The following is a 15,411-nucleotide window of genomic DNA, read 5'->3' on the forward strand; positions in this document are numbered from 1 at the left end:
TCAATGGGACATTTAAAGTTAAATGTGTGCTTAAATCCTTTGCTGAGTTGGGGCCTTAGCTGGTAGCTTTATTTGCTTTGTGGTCTGTCTTCTCTATTCTGCTGCAGTTCTCAACCACTACAAGGTTTGACTTACCTGTCCCACTCCCCATGTCTGCAAAAATGTTTTTTTCCCACTCTCCTTCCTCTCGCACTGTGCAGCTTCAGCAATGCACAATACCTGCCTTAGTAGTCCAGGTTCCTCTCTCCTCTTTTGGGGATTTCCCCAAACCATTTTTTTCCCACGGAAACTCGTTTGGAAAGTGCTATTTAGAGTAGCTCCTTTTACCATGTTGCCCCAGGCCTTTCCACCTAATTTCCTGAGCACCTCAGATTTCCAACTCCCCACTAAAAAACGCACTTCCAGCCACCCACTCACACCATGCACACCCGTCCCGATTATGACCCTCGGACCCACTACACAAACCTTCTGCCTGCACCCTCTAAATTTAGTCACCCGCTAAATTTAACTGAGACTCATTCCCTGAGTTGGACCCAGCATATCCTGATTTGGAGTCTGAGTCCCACACCCTTGGCACTCTGGGCACAGATGTTTCTAAAATGCAAGGAAGAGATTCAGTCTTGCAAAGGGACATCCTTTCTTCTAAGACCCCTGTTTTGTTTTCCCCCTTTAATTTTCTATTGTCCATATTTCTGGAAACAAGCAAACAATGCCCTTAGGAGCTGAGCCACACCAAAGTCATAATGTAATGGAAAAGAGACTTACCAATGGAGGCTGAACCAGGAAGAAGTCTTGAAGAGATGTCTCTGTTATCCCTGAAGCTACTCAGGTTGGTTAGAGACCATAGTGTCTTTGTGGTAGGATGGGAAAAGCTGAGACCATGCCGAAGGGAATTGATGATCAGTAATTTTCCCTTATCTTCCAAAGTTATGTCCTATGCTCTACTCTATTTTGTGATGATAGCTTCTCTCAGAGGAAGACATTTCTTTATATGCACTGACTCACATATTCCGCACTCTCTAAGTGATAGTAATAGTAACATAGATAAAGATTAGTCCTTCAAAAATTCTATTCTGGAATACGAGAGTTAGGAGATACATAAAGGTACTGAGATGGATGAGTCCTGTAATGATGCTTCAATACCACAGTGACTGGCACCTGGTAGCTATACTACAGCTCATTATCTTAAATTATTTCATTATGTAGTGTTTTAGGATACCTTTTGAAAGACACTGCGCAAAATAAAATTGTGTTATATATGAGGTAAGAGATAAGGGAGGAAGACGACAAAAGAGAAGCGGCAGATCTGAGATATGGAATAAGTCAGATTGGGGGCAATAGAGTTCTTTTTACTATACATTATATTACATGTACATAAATTAAGGTTATAATTCTTTCTTGAGGTTTCTCATGGCCTGAACAAACTACTGGAGTTTCACCCTTGATAGAATTACAGCATAGTAGAGGGCCAAGGGAGTGAATACACTGTATTTTTTCCTTACATTGCCTTCTTACACAATGTGCTGGCAAATACACTGTCATACTCCTGGTAAAACTGCAGTTTATCTTTTTTTGTGTTCAATTTGTGGAAACTGAAAGTTTGTTTATTAGATTTGTGTGTGTGAAAGAGAGAGAGATGTGGGGGGGAAAGAGGAATCAAGGGGACTAAGTATAAATGCCGAAGAATTTAAAAGTAGCCTGATTTATCAAATGTCCTTATCCGCCACAGTTAATCACATCACAACATCACTGGCAAAAGACAAACAATTGCTAATTCAGTGTTAATACCAAAGAAGAGACTTTTTTTTTTTGAATTTGCACTCATAACAATATAATTCTTCACACATCATGTCATTTAAGCCGAGGGACTGAGAAACCTGTAAGGTTTACATTTGGTATAGCATCGAGGATGATCTCTAGAAAACTGAAAAACTGTGTGTATGTTTTCCCATAAAGTATTTTCAGAATAGGATCCTGAAAGAAAATTATAAGCTAGAATATTTGAATTGCCATATTGACTTTTCATTGGCATTTTTGCCAATACATGAAACTGGGAGACCACAGGAGCTCCAGAAAAGGCAGTTTGATGGTCTTTTCCTTGTATTCTTTTCATCAACACCAGCATATTTTGACATTAAAAGGCTGTATTGTGAACAAAGAATCAACAGAGAAGTTCAGTATTGCTAGTAGCATGTTCTACTGAACTTAAAATACCTTTACTTTCTAGCTCTGTGAGAACCAACTGGCTTGATGCCAAATAAGTTCAGTTGATACTAAATTTAGCATCGGTTGGAGGGCATATTTAGTAACATTACAGTGAGCTCCCTAACTACTGAAAGTGTTACCATCATTCATAATGTTTTCTGTGTGCCTAGTCTATTGTGACTTGCAAATTCTGGAAGCGATGCTCTTATTATTCATGGCAACAAATCCCACCGCCAGCAAATTTTTAACAATGACCTAGTTTTAATAATGAGAACATACGAGTCATTGGTCTTAATGTGTATACAGACTAAACCCTTTATTATTATAACAATCCACGTAGTACTGCTTTAACAAGCTTTTTAAAAAATATATTTTTATTTACTGTGATGATTTTGTGCTTTAAAAATGAATGAATGTTAAAAGCAGGGAGTAGTCTCATCCAAACAGATATTGTCTTTTTGTGTCTAGCTGTGTACAGTACAGAATGCAGTTGAATATGTAGCTTCAATATGTGAAGTGTGACTGTTACCAGTCATTTCATTTTTCCCCATGAAAAGATTAAGATCAGTTTACTACCCCAGCCCCAGTCTCATGCTGGAGTGTAATAAGCTGTCACAGATGGTGTACAGGATATTGTAAATGGTCTTTCTATAAATACAAAATTACATTTTCTTAAATTGAATTCTTTACTAAATGCTGGTTTCTGATAGATGTCAGGAATGGCTACTTTAAGATTTTAATGAGGATTTTCATTCAAGACTCCAAAGGAAACATATTGACCAGCTTTGTTCAGATGCTGTATGCATTTCTAAATTGCCAAAAAAAAAGTTTTATATATTGAAATTTTCTAGGCATCTAGCTTGATTTTCTTTTGGTGGAATGATTGAATGTTGAAATCTAAACACTATGAGCTGGGACCTGAAGTACCAATCTTGTGCTATGATTGATTAAAGAGTTACTTGATTTTTTGGTAGGGGGAAGGGGAGTTTAAAGCATCCTCGTAGATACAAAATTATAGTTAACCATTAAGTGCTTTGCTTTCTTATTTTATTCCATTTGATATTGCAATTTTTTTAAAAAAAATCCTTGATCAGCAAAATAATTGTTCAACGTCTACGGGTTTTTTTTCTATTTAGTTCATGAATGCCTGGAGACCAAAGCTCTGATTCCTTTATATTCTCCTCCTCCTCTGTGTCTCTTGTCCCACACTCAGCCATCCCACAGTTACTCAGCAGTTACCTCACTGTCCATGTTTGTATTCAAACTGCTATTTCAAGAGTCCTGTTATATTATTTTAAGTGGAATAGATGGGCCAAATGTGTTAACATAATCTAATCTCTGTCCAATGTTAAACAGTGTTAAACAATGTTGAGAGTTTGGTATACAGAGACCTTAGCCTGCTCAAGACCATGGCACAAACACTATTAAAAATCCTTTATCTTTTATGAAAGATACAGAAAAGAAGGAAACATAGTTGAAATATTTGAAAAGTAAAGTGTTAAGTAAGACTTTCATTTTAAGGATATTTTTTGTTCCCCTTTCCTTTAGCTGAAGAAAGTCTTAAAAAGGAAAACCTCCTTTTTTTTTGACAGTCTCTTAGGTGGTATTAAAGATGGTAATAACTGTCAATTTGCAGAAAAAAATTTGAAGTTAGCTGGAGTTGTTGTTGATGTTTTTAAAATCCAATCCCATTTCATCTCAGGTAGTGGCTGGAATTCAGCTAGAGCTGGTAGAGATGGCAATATCATTTGGATCCCTCTGTCTGACCGTTTTTGGTCAAGACATCCCTCAGGATCAGAATGAAGAAGGTCTGTGGTCCCAAGAAACAATGGGGTGGCAGCCTTGATGGTGAAGCTCACTCCTGTAGCCTCCATCTGTTCTTCTCTAAGGATCCAAAAAGGGAGTAAGGGGTGGAATAGCCCATTTCTACTTTATTTTGCCCACCAATTAGGCCTAATATTTGACACTCATTTTGGTTCTTTAATTTCCAGTTCTACATCTTCTGTTTTTACCAAGCATGATTTTAACACAGTCCTTGGAACCTATCCGTAGGCCCTTTCATTTAGACTTATTTAGTCTTGCTGTCTCCTTGTTGTACCTTTTCTCATCAATGTTGGTTATTATAGATTACTGTGACATTTTAGGAATGTATACTATGAATTAATTGTTAATTTAATTTTGATAAAACTCTTTTGTCATCTGAAATGTGTGTTTCTTTCCTGGTGCCATTTTATTATGTTGTTGTACATCTTAATGAAATCTGTTTAATTATTCTGTATCTCCCGTAAGCAAGTCAAAGGCTTTCCTGTCTATTTTTGAATTATTTCGTTCAAATTTAAATATGTATAGGAGGAAGGAGAGTGTGAGTGTGGCTAAGGCAGGAATAAGCAAATGGTAGTAATTAAAAAAAAAACTGTTCAGTAAAGCAGGGGGTAGTAAAGTGAGTGTGCTAATAGTCTCTGGAAGCCTCTCGTTGGTAGAGAGGGATTAGGAGGGAGCCATGGGCTTTATTGTAGCCCATGCAGAGTATCTGTGATGAGGACGGGGTAGGAATAATGGCCTGAAGTTCCAGGAATCTTGGTCTTTAAAAGGCTGGAGATGGCAGGTCCTGTGCTAGGTGACAAGGCTCATCAGCCCTCCAGAACATTGGTCAGGAGTTGACCCAGGACCTAGGTGCCCTACCTAGTCTCAGAATGCTGCTGTTTGCGGGGGAGGAAGGGGGAGATGACTGGCTTTAGAAAGGCAACAATCATGTAAGAAGCTATGAGGTTAACTCTTCCTTTCCCCCAGCTGGGCTGCTGGTGGCTGGGGGCCTTTCTGAGGGGGGTTATGGTTTTAAGAAATGAGGACCCTGGAAGAGACCTACTGGTGCTGGTGATGGTCCACATATGGGTGGGCAGGTAGTGACATGCTGATGTAACCCAGTATCACTGGAGCAAGTTCCCTATGTGGTATATATGGGGTGGGGGGGTGGGGTGGAGGGAGCCCACAGGAAATAGAATGTGTATTTCATTTAAAATTGTTTACTATTGTGCACAAGAGACTGCTGATGAGGAGATAAGGTGCCCCATGTTTCGTTGAGCTTTTTGACTGTAAACTCTACTCATCAAGAATGTAAACAGGATTGCGCTGCAGCTGCATCTTACGTATGCTCTGTATAAGCAACATTTAGTCAAATTGTGTACAATTTGCATGTTTTCATTTGAAACCCATATAATTCGTTACTCGGTATTTTCTTGAAATACTACGGTCGTTGCTAGTCATACAGAATGAGGGAGATGCAGAGAGGTGACAACGAATATAAAATCGAGGAGGGTATAGGAATCCTCCCTTGGAAAATTTTGAAATACCAGATGCAATTTCCTGAATTTATGTGAATTGAGGGGTGGGGAGGAGGAGATATGGGTGTAAAGAGATAGAATGAACGTGTCTACTTGAAGAGTGGAGTGAAAGCATAAATGGGTGTGGGCACTCTCTCTCCATCCATCAGATGCATATGCACTCATTTTTGCATGCTGGATTTACCCTCTCACAAGGAAAGAGCAGTAAGTGTAAAGTAAGTGTCTGGGAGTAGAGAAGGGGCGGGAGAGAAAATGATGAGGGATAGTGAATGGAAGGAGGAACAAGTGGGAGGGAGTAGGGAGTGGGAGAGGGTTAAGAATCATCAGTAGATCAGGAGAGACAAAACATCATCAGAGATGAGAAGTGAGGAGTTAAATAGGAGCAGAGGAGTAAAGGCAAACTCTTAGGTATCTGGTGTGCAGCTGCTGAGGGAGAGGCAGGAGCTGAGGAGAGAAGTAGGTAGGAGACAATGTTGGAGGGGATAGAATTCCATGTGAAGATGGGAGGAGGTGCTGGTTGCTGTAGGGGCAAAGGTCACTTTGAGTGATTGGGAACAGAGTGAAGTCCCTATCAGAAGGCAGGGGAAAGGAGGGCTGCAGGAGGCATTAGGGTCAGGGAGTGTTACAAGTGGTAAAGGAGAGGTACTGGTGGCTATTGTTGGTAGAATTTGGGGCTTCAGGGATGGTGAGGAGGAGATGCTGGGAGTACCTCCAGGTGGATTCAGAATTTGTTGTTGGCCAAGAAAACTTCTCTTGTTGTCAACTGATAGCATTCCTGGTAGATTAATACACCAGAAAGTGGAAATGGCTCTTGATTGTTCACACCTTTCTGTAATAGGGTAGCTGGCCCCTTAAATGAAATTGGGTCCAGCACTCCTGTTCCACCCTAGTGGGACATAATGAGGAGGGGTGCCCCTAGGAGTTATAAATGAGACAGCCTGGAGGCATGAGACAGTTCAGAACCCAGAGAGGGTGAGAGCTCAGAGGAAGAGGAAAGCTGGGTTGAGCGCTTCAGGCAAGGGATAGCCTGGAAGGAGGGAGTAATAACAGTTTCTCCACTGCTCACTCTTAAGAGCCAGATCAGGATGGTGAAAGGAAAATGCATGGACATGGATAGTGGGTGGTGTCCCCTTCAAACTTACCCAGCCCAGAGAGGCTGAAGGCTGAGAGCAGCAGAGGGAGATGCCTGCTGATTCTCTGAGCTGGAGAGCTGAATCCAGAGAGAGGGTGGAAGCCTGGGGAATGATGGAGGAGTGAGCCCACTGATGTCTCTAGGCACCAGCTGGAATCGTACCTGGGATATAAGCAAGGCAGAAAAGGACCCCAACTAGAAAGGCTTGCGGGAGGAGTGGTGAGAGACGCTGGAGCCATTCTTAAGAGCCTAAATGAGGTGCTGGAGTGTGGTGAGAAATGCCAGGGCTGTATTTGGTGTGTTGACAGACTGGCAGGACTTGAAAGATTGAAGGTACTATTTGATTGTGCTAGGGGATTCTACATTATGGTTGTTGGGCTTTTATAATAGATTAAACCTGCAAAGGACTATTTATGTGTGGAAAGTTTGAATGGAGTTACTGGGGACTCCTGGAGAAAGGGGAAACTGAGGAAGATGCATTTATTGTGCCACAGCCTGATACCTGAAGGGCACCTCAACCTGGGAACACCCTACGACATTTCCCAGAGCCAAGTTCCTCTCTCTGTCCCACCTCCTTGCAGGTCAGGAACCTGTTTAAGAAAAGAAGTTATGCAGCTTCAGAGGAAGGATCCTGGGCACCCCAGAGGACTTTGTCTAATCTCAAAGAACCTCCAGAGGGGAGGGAATCTGAGCAATATGTAAACAGAATAAAGCCCTGACCAGTAATGTATATATTTGGTGCTTTAAAAGGGCCTGTTTCACAAAGCTGAAAACAGTTATGCCAAATCAACCCAGAAGGAAGAATTTAGTCAGAAAAATGTGAATGATAATTGAGGAGTGTTGAAGAACACTTTACTAGATGTTCAAAAAGCCAAATCACACAATCAAGGAAGAAGGCCGAATTGGTTAAAAAACTGACTTGGTTTAGAGGGGAAGTGAAGGTGGTTATTTTATATATATATATATATATATATATATATATATATATATATGTATATATACACACACACACAAACCAATTGAAGAAAGAGTAAATTGATAATGTTGAATATAAATCAGAAGCTAGAAATTGTAGAAAATCGATACGGGAAGCAAAGGAACACAAGGAAAAATCTATGGCCTGCAGAGTTAAGGACAATAAGGAGGAGTTTGTTACATATATTAGGAACAATAAGAATTCTAGCAATGATATTGGTCCAATACTAGATGGAAATGGTAGAATTATCAATAATAATACTGAAAACACAGAAGTGTTCAATAAATATCTCTGACTGTATTTAGGTGAGGAAATAGATGATGTAGTCATATCATATGATAACATTCTTTCCATTACACTAGTATCTGAGGCAGATGTTAAATAGCAGCTACTAAAGATGAACACTTTTAATCAACTGGTTTGGATAGCTTGCACTCAAGAGTTTTAAAGAGCTGGCTGAGGAGCTTGCTGATTCATTAATGTTGATTTTCAGTAAGTCTTGGGACAGTGACTTGGAAGACTGGTAGAAAGCTAATGTTGTGCCAATATTTAAAAAGTGTAAATGGGATGACCTGGGTCGTTACAGATCTGTTAATCTGACATTAATCCCAGGCAAGATAATGAAATGAGTGATACAGTATTTGATTAATAAAGAATTAAAGGAGAGTAATGTAATTAATGCAAATCAACATGGATTTATAGAAAATAGATTTTGTCTAACTTGATATCTTTTTTTATGAGTTCACAAATTTGGTTGATGTAATATACTTTTAGTCTTCTGTAAAGTGGTTGATTGGTACAGTTCAACATTTTGAATAAATAACTAGAACGAAGTAAGATGAACATGGCACACATTAAAAGCTGGCTAACTGATAGGTCTCAGCATGTTATTGTAAACAGGGAATGACCATTGAGTGGGTGTATTCCTATGGGACCCCACAGGGATCCATTCATGACCATATGCTATTTAACACTTTTATCAGTTACCTAGAAGAAAACATAACCTCATCACTGATAAAGTATGCAGATAACACACAAATTGGAGGAATGGCAAATAATGAAGAGGATAAATCACTGCTACAGAGCAAGGATTGCTTTTAAAGCTAGACAGAAACAAAATGTATGTCTTAATACAGCTAAATGTAATTATATACATCTAGGGAATATAGAATGTAGGTCATACTTACAGGATGGTGGACTTTATCCTGGAAAGCAGTGATCCTGAAAAAGATTTGAGGGTTGTGGTGAATAATCAGCTGAACATGAGCTTCCAGAGCAATTCTGTGGCCAACAACAGGTCTAATGAGATCCTTGGATGCATAAAGAGGGGAATCTCACATAGGAGTAGAGGGGATATTTTAACTTTATATTTGGCACTGGTGCGACCACTGCTGGAATACTTTGTCCAGTTCTGGTATTCACTATTCAAGAAGGATATTTAGAAAATGGAGAGAGTTCAGAAAGAGACATGAGAATGATTAAATGATTAGAAAACACGTTGTATAATCATAGACTCAAGGAGTTCAGTCTATTTAATTTAACGAGAGCTATAGGTACCTTCATGGGAACAGATATTTGATATTGGGCTCTTCAGTCTAGCAGAGAAGTTGCTGGAAGTTGAAGCTACTAGACAAATTCAGACTGAAAATGTGTAATTTTTTTTAACAGCATAATTAACTAGTGGAACAATTTACCCACTGTTGTGGTGGATTCTCCATCACTGACCATTTCTAAATCAAGATTGGATGTTTTTCTGAAATATATGATCTAGGAATTATTTGGGGGAAGTTCTATGGCCTGTATTATACAGGAGTTCAGACTAGATGATCATAATGGTCCCTTTTAGCCTGGAATCCCTGGGGTCGAAATGAGTGTAAGTGAGTTTATTGTTTTGTCTAATCTGTGTCTCTCTTGTGCTGTTAAGTAAAGAGCAACTTTTTGGGGGGGCGGGGAATCCTGTGCCAAGTCTTGTTGTGTGTCTGATGACTATCACTATCACATTCCCCATAAGCTGTAAACTCCGAGTGCCCGCACAGCTGGAGTTGTGGGAGAGGATGTGTTTAGCTATGGGGGAATCTGAGTGGTCAGCACTGGTCCCAGGTGTTAGGCAGTTGGAATGTGGGGGCCTCAGCTCTCAGAACTGAGTACTAGACAGAGGATCTGCACCCTGGGAGTGTGCCTTGAGACCCCAAACCATGCGTAGTGCCTGGACTCTGTTCAGACTCGGGAGGCTTAAAGTACATGGAAACCAATGAGGTGGATTCCCTCACAGCATTCTGGTGAGTGTCCAAGAGGGGGAAGCTTGACTAGATCTGTGATACCATCTATATCTTCCCCCTTCTTTGACTTGAGACAGCAATTTAGCATATGTGCCCCTTGCGAAGTTGGCATCTTATGTTCTATCCCCTTTCACTGACTCACTGGGTCTCTGGTTCCCCAGCTGCACAAGTTGCAGTTCATACTGTCTCCCCTTCCCTGTCTCTTTCTGTTCCCGATGTTGCTGCTTGTCCCTCTCTTCCTGTTTGAGATTACCTGGTCAGCAAGTTTCTTTGTCTTCTAGCTCCAGCTTTCTTTTCTTCAGCTGCAGTTTTTCCACCTCAGGCTACAGTTCTGCCATTCCAAGGCCTAATTTGGGGATTACGGTTGGGGTGAAGCCCAGGTGCTGCTCTTGCTGCTGCATACGCTCTGGATGTCTTTATCCATGCTTTCCTCTCACATCTCATCATCCCAGAGACCTTCCAGTGAGAGGGTCCATTCTTCCCTGCTCCCACCGAGTTCCAGTCCAAAATCCTTTGCTGGTTATCCACACACAGCATGTCCACCTGCTATGACCTTTACAGCTTTCTTGATTCTAGCTTTGTTTCCCTACACAGATACCAGCTGCTTTTAGTGATGATCATATCTCATTTTCCTTATCTGTCTTCTCTCACTCTGTTGCCCAAAAAGAACACAATCCACTTTTCCTCTGACAGTACTTTTTTCTAATGCTAAAACCATTGTCACATTCAGCATTCCACCTTTCTGCCACCAACTCTCAGGGTTCCAGGGTCAGCTGTACTTTTGACCCCTCACTCAGTCTCTCTATGGTCACCCTTTCCAAGTGACAAGTCCACTCTTGTACTGCTCTCAGGGTGGAATCCTGCAATTCACCCCGTTGTTGGACTGTGATCTAGGGACTCAGTCTCCTCTTCAGCAGCAGTGTCCTCAGCAGGTTCTGCTGGGCTTTGGCCCTGCTTAGACTTCCCTCTGTGAGTCTGAGAAAAGCTTGTTCAAAACTGAGTATTATTAATTTTTTCAAAAGGAACATAACCCAAAGAGAGCAAAGATGGTAAAACAACAAAAGGCTTATTCCCATATTATCTCACCTAAACATTTGCTTTCCATGCAGGGTTAGGCTGGGCCCAATTTAGCCTTGGTACCTGCCCCCACCCCCAAGTTACAGCCTGCATCTGTGCAGATCCTCTGCCTTCCCAGAGCCTGAGCTTTTAACCACTTTCAAGCTCTTCATTTTAGAATTCCTGCATGAACTCCCCTGAGGACACACACTGGGACCTTACCCCTCCTGTGGGAAAAGCCACAAACCTCATTCCACATTAACAAGGTAAACTTCAAAGGAATTAATACCTATACAGTATGTTTGTATTAGGGCCATCTACAGCTGTTGTCTTTAGGCCAAAACTAACTTTTGCCAACAACACCACACCACACAACAAACCCCATTCATAACATGAATGCAGTTATCTCCCATGTTCTTTACAAACTCTATTTGAAGTGAAAGGCCAGTACCTTTCTTACAACTTCACTTCCCTGGTCTTCTTACATGGAAGAATTCAGGTTGACAATGGCCTTCTTCTCCTTTACTGAGATGTCTCTCTCTAATGACGGCTAATAGAGGGGAAACTCCAGCACAGAACTATGTAAGGCAGCATGTGGGAATCTTCACTGCCACACCCTTGATACAGCAACCAATGCAGATGGTGTCTCTGGATAGGTGGATTTTGCACATTGCAATCTTGGTTTTTTAAAGATTTTCTGCTATCCAAATACTACTTTTGATGTTCGGTTTGGAAATGCATGGAATGGCAGCAGCAGCAATAGTAATAAAAATAGTCTCTGTGGGTGAGATTTTCAGAAGTGCTGGGGGGAGTAAGGCACCCAATTCTCCTCTGGGAGTCAGTGGGATGAACAGATGAGCTTATTTTGTTACTATTTCCCTCCCCCCCCACCCAATCCTTTAATTCCAGATCAGACACTGCACCTTGTTTTTTGCTGCTGTTGGCACTAAAACTGCTTTTTGTTCTATTTTCCCTCAAAACATTTTTATTAATACATTTTAATTATTGACCTGAAATGTAATTGATTAAAACTAACCATTGATCCCACCTTATATAGGCAGTGACATGACATGAAAACTTTGCTTGATTCCATCTTCTAACAGAGGGGGAATTGTACTACTGTCTATATTTCAGAGAGAGACCTGAAGAAATAAAATTGTTAGGTTAAGAAATTTGCATATACATCAATCTTTTTTTCCTCCTTGCATTTTACCATTGCGTAGCAGGACTGATGCAAATGATAAAGGGTCAAAGTAGTCTGCTCCTGAAAACACCAAATATTTGCTGTAACATTCACAGGTGTAGGAAAAGCTAGTTTTTCAAACTAGTTACCATCTGATTTTCTTTACAGTCTAACCTAATCAGCACTGGAATTCTCAGGCTGCTTAATAGTTGCTGGGTGGCTATAAATGATGCGCCTATAGTGATGAAATCAAATAGAAATAATGATATTCATAGAATTATCATTTCATGTATAACAGAAAAGATTCATAGGTTTAGTTATTTGTGCTAATCTTTTCAGTGTATTTCAGATTGTTAGTGTTTCAAGCACATTATTTTGTGAAAGTACAGTATGAGTAGCAAGAAATAGCAGGCATTACTACATTGTACATGAAAGACAAATGAGTTTAAGGAATCACATTTTGAGCCCATTCCCCACCATTCTTTTTGTTTGTATCAGTAAAATCTGTTGATATATTTTCTGAGTTGGTAGTGGTCATTTAAGAAGTGTATTAGATTAATGTATAATATTGTCTAATAAGAAAAGCCTTATCATGTTGGTTAAAAGAAATTCAAAGTACTCAATTTGTAATACTTTTTAGCACAATAATATTTTTCTTGAATAATATGATGAATACATATTGGTATACGTGTCATATACCACCATACAGTAGATGAAAAGCAGTCTGGTTCTTAAATAGTTGTGAATTCACCATTTTCTCTTCTGTTTTTTTAGCAGAGAAATGTAAATAAATTCAGGAGATGATGAAAGAGAGAAAAACAATATGTATAACCAGTATTTTAACCTGGGGCATTGTGATGGACTGAAGAGTACATTTCTGTTCTTTATGAGATAGTTAAACATTATTGTACACATTCTTTTTACATTTTTATATTGTTTTCAATACAAGGAAAGAAAATATTAATAAATATATAGAAACAATGCACATTAATATTAGTAGGCATAGACAAATGAGCATTCATATAGCTAATACATATGCTTTAACATTGGAGACTTGACATCTAAAATATGTTCTCGCTCGATTTTCTGATATTTATTTATTTTCAAAGGTAGACTAGTTAAACTTTCCTCCCACGCTCAATCCCAAGAATGAATATCCAGAATCTCTTGGGTGAACCCATCTAGACCAGGGAAAGGTAACCTTAACATTTAGATTTTGCCAGCATAGTGCAAGAGAGTCACTTTCATTGAGATCCTCACAATATGGCATATAAGAAATAGATTCCTCCCTTGAGCAGTAGGTAATTCAATGAGGCAAAAATGAACCTCAGTTTTCAGAGTTATTTTTCTGGAGCTTAATTTCCAATGGAGATTTATCAGCCTGACAAGCAGTATTGCTTACATTGTTCTTAAGCAGAGAGACTAGAAGTTTGAGCCTGAAGTCAGCCCTTTATATCTGTTAGGCTGAGATTGATTGTTAGAAGCATCTTCTGTGTCATGTTTTACCAAATCAGTTATTGTTTCCCTCAGTCTTCACCTCTTCAGCCTGTCTTGCTAATGTCATTTATTTCTAGCTCCACCATGTTTGTCAGATGGTGCTTTGTAGGGAAAAATAAAGGGGTATGCAACTATGCTCACTAACAAGATAAGGTAAGGCACAGAAATATCTTCCAAGATCTTCCAGCTTCCCTGTCTCTGTAAACTATCGATTTTAAAAATTCAAATTAAAAAAAAATATGGGCTAGTCATCTTGTGCAATGCAAAATGAGCTCTGTTTGACATATTTTATGTATGTTAGGAATTCCTGAATTTAACCTAGGAACAATTATATTAAATAAAATTACTTTGGAATTTCACTATGGGTTGTGGCAGTACAAGGACAGTTTGCATACAAACTGTAATTGGCAGCAACCAAGCATTTATGATTCTAAGTAATTGTAATAACAGACATGTAACTAAATATGAATAATTTTGAAATTTCAAAACCAATAAGATTTGCTATTGAAATACTTAAAATTTGTTTACAAATCTAATTTCAATTAAATGGGGAAAAATGTGTTTTTGTATTGCAAAGGATTTGGCTAACCGGTTAATATGTTCTTAAAAGTTTTTGCAAAGATCAAAGACTTAGCCTATGGCATTGCATGCATGTGTCAAAACCTCTTGAGAAAAAATAGAAAAGATCAGCAAACATTTATGTGGCACCAGCAGTCGTTTGGTATTACTCTGTGCTGTAGTATGAAATAAATTTCACATTTTGTAATTTCCTTGAAAAATGACTTGGATCTTTCTTTGTTTTATAGTTCTTTTCCCAATTTTTTATGTCTACCAGGTTCAAAAGAAATACTGTATTTATGATAAGGAGTTAAGTATTAAAGTGCAGCCAGTCTGTTTGGTTCAAGTACTGTGGTGAACTCTGGTTCAACTATTGTGGTTAACAATAACTGATTCTAATTAACAACTTTCCTGCTGCTATTCAGATATTTACAGCACTATTTTTGGATTCATTCAAGTTTGTATAATGTATTTCTTTTTTTTAATTAGTGTGTCTGAATTGAGCTGTTTCCATCAGCAGATATGGGAATTATAAAAACAGTTCATTTTCACCATGTTCACAAGTGAATGAATGCCTGACATTTTACCAATACAGGCAAATTCAGATTATCTGCATTATAATTATCATTAATTGATTAACCATAAATGTTGCTAATTAAAAATGGGCAATCTCAAGTGGTTGTAACTGATTTTTATTCAGGATCATTCTGAAGAGGATATAGCTGTGATCAGGCAGACTATGAAGAGTGGGCATGGATAACTCAGGATTGTTTGATTTTGAGTGGATTATTTACTGCTTGGAGCAAGTTTTCTACCTCTCCTCTAGAACTGATTCATGACTGTGTTGTGGCTGAGGAGAATAGAAGTATAAACATAGTTTATATAACTGTAATTTTTTTCTGTTCCTCCCTCAGCCTCAAGTTCCCTTTACCCTTATTGCTGAGTCCACAGCTCAGTCTTCTCCCTGTGCTAGACCCTATGTCCAACTAAAGCTGTCTAACAGCCAGAGATCTGAGCTCTCCTGAGTCAAGCTATGTTTAGACTAGTGTCCTTGTAAAGAAGTCTTGGAGTCCTTCCTCTTGCAGCTAGTTGCTGCTTCCCTTATTTTCTAACTATCACCTCCCTCTGTTGTGAATTTTCTATGCTGTGCTTGTTTGTAGCTCAAACTGTCCATAGAGCATTTG

At 39.3% G+C, this 15,411-nt stretch overlaps 1 protein-coding gene across 29 annotated transcripts in view; it reads left to right on the forward strand.

Annotated features, from left to right (window-relative positions):
• The window catches only part of DMD (dystrophin), a 2,010,563-nt gene that overhangs the window by 1,101,003 nt on the left and 894,149 nt on the right, over positions 1-15,411 (forward strand). The gene's annotated exons all lie outside the window — the stretch shown is intronic.

This window comes from Chrysemys picta, chromosome 1 (assembly GCF_011386835.1).
Source record: "Chrysemys picta bellii isolate R12L10 chromosome 1, ASM1138683v2, whole genome shotgun sequence".
Classification (NCBI taxonomy): Eukaryota; Metazoa; Chordata; order Testudines; family Emydidae; genus Chrysemys; species Chrysemys picta.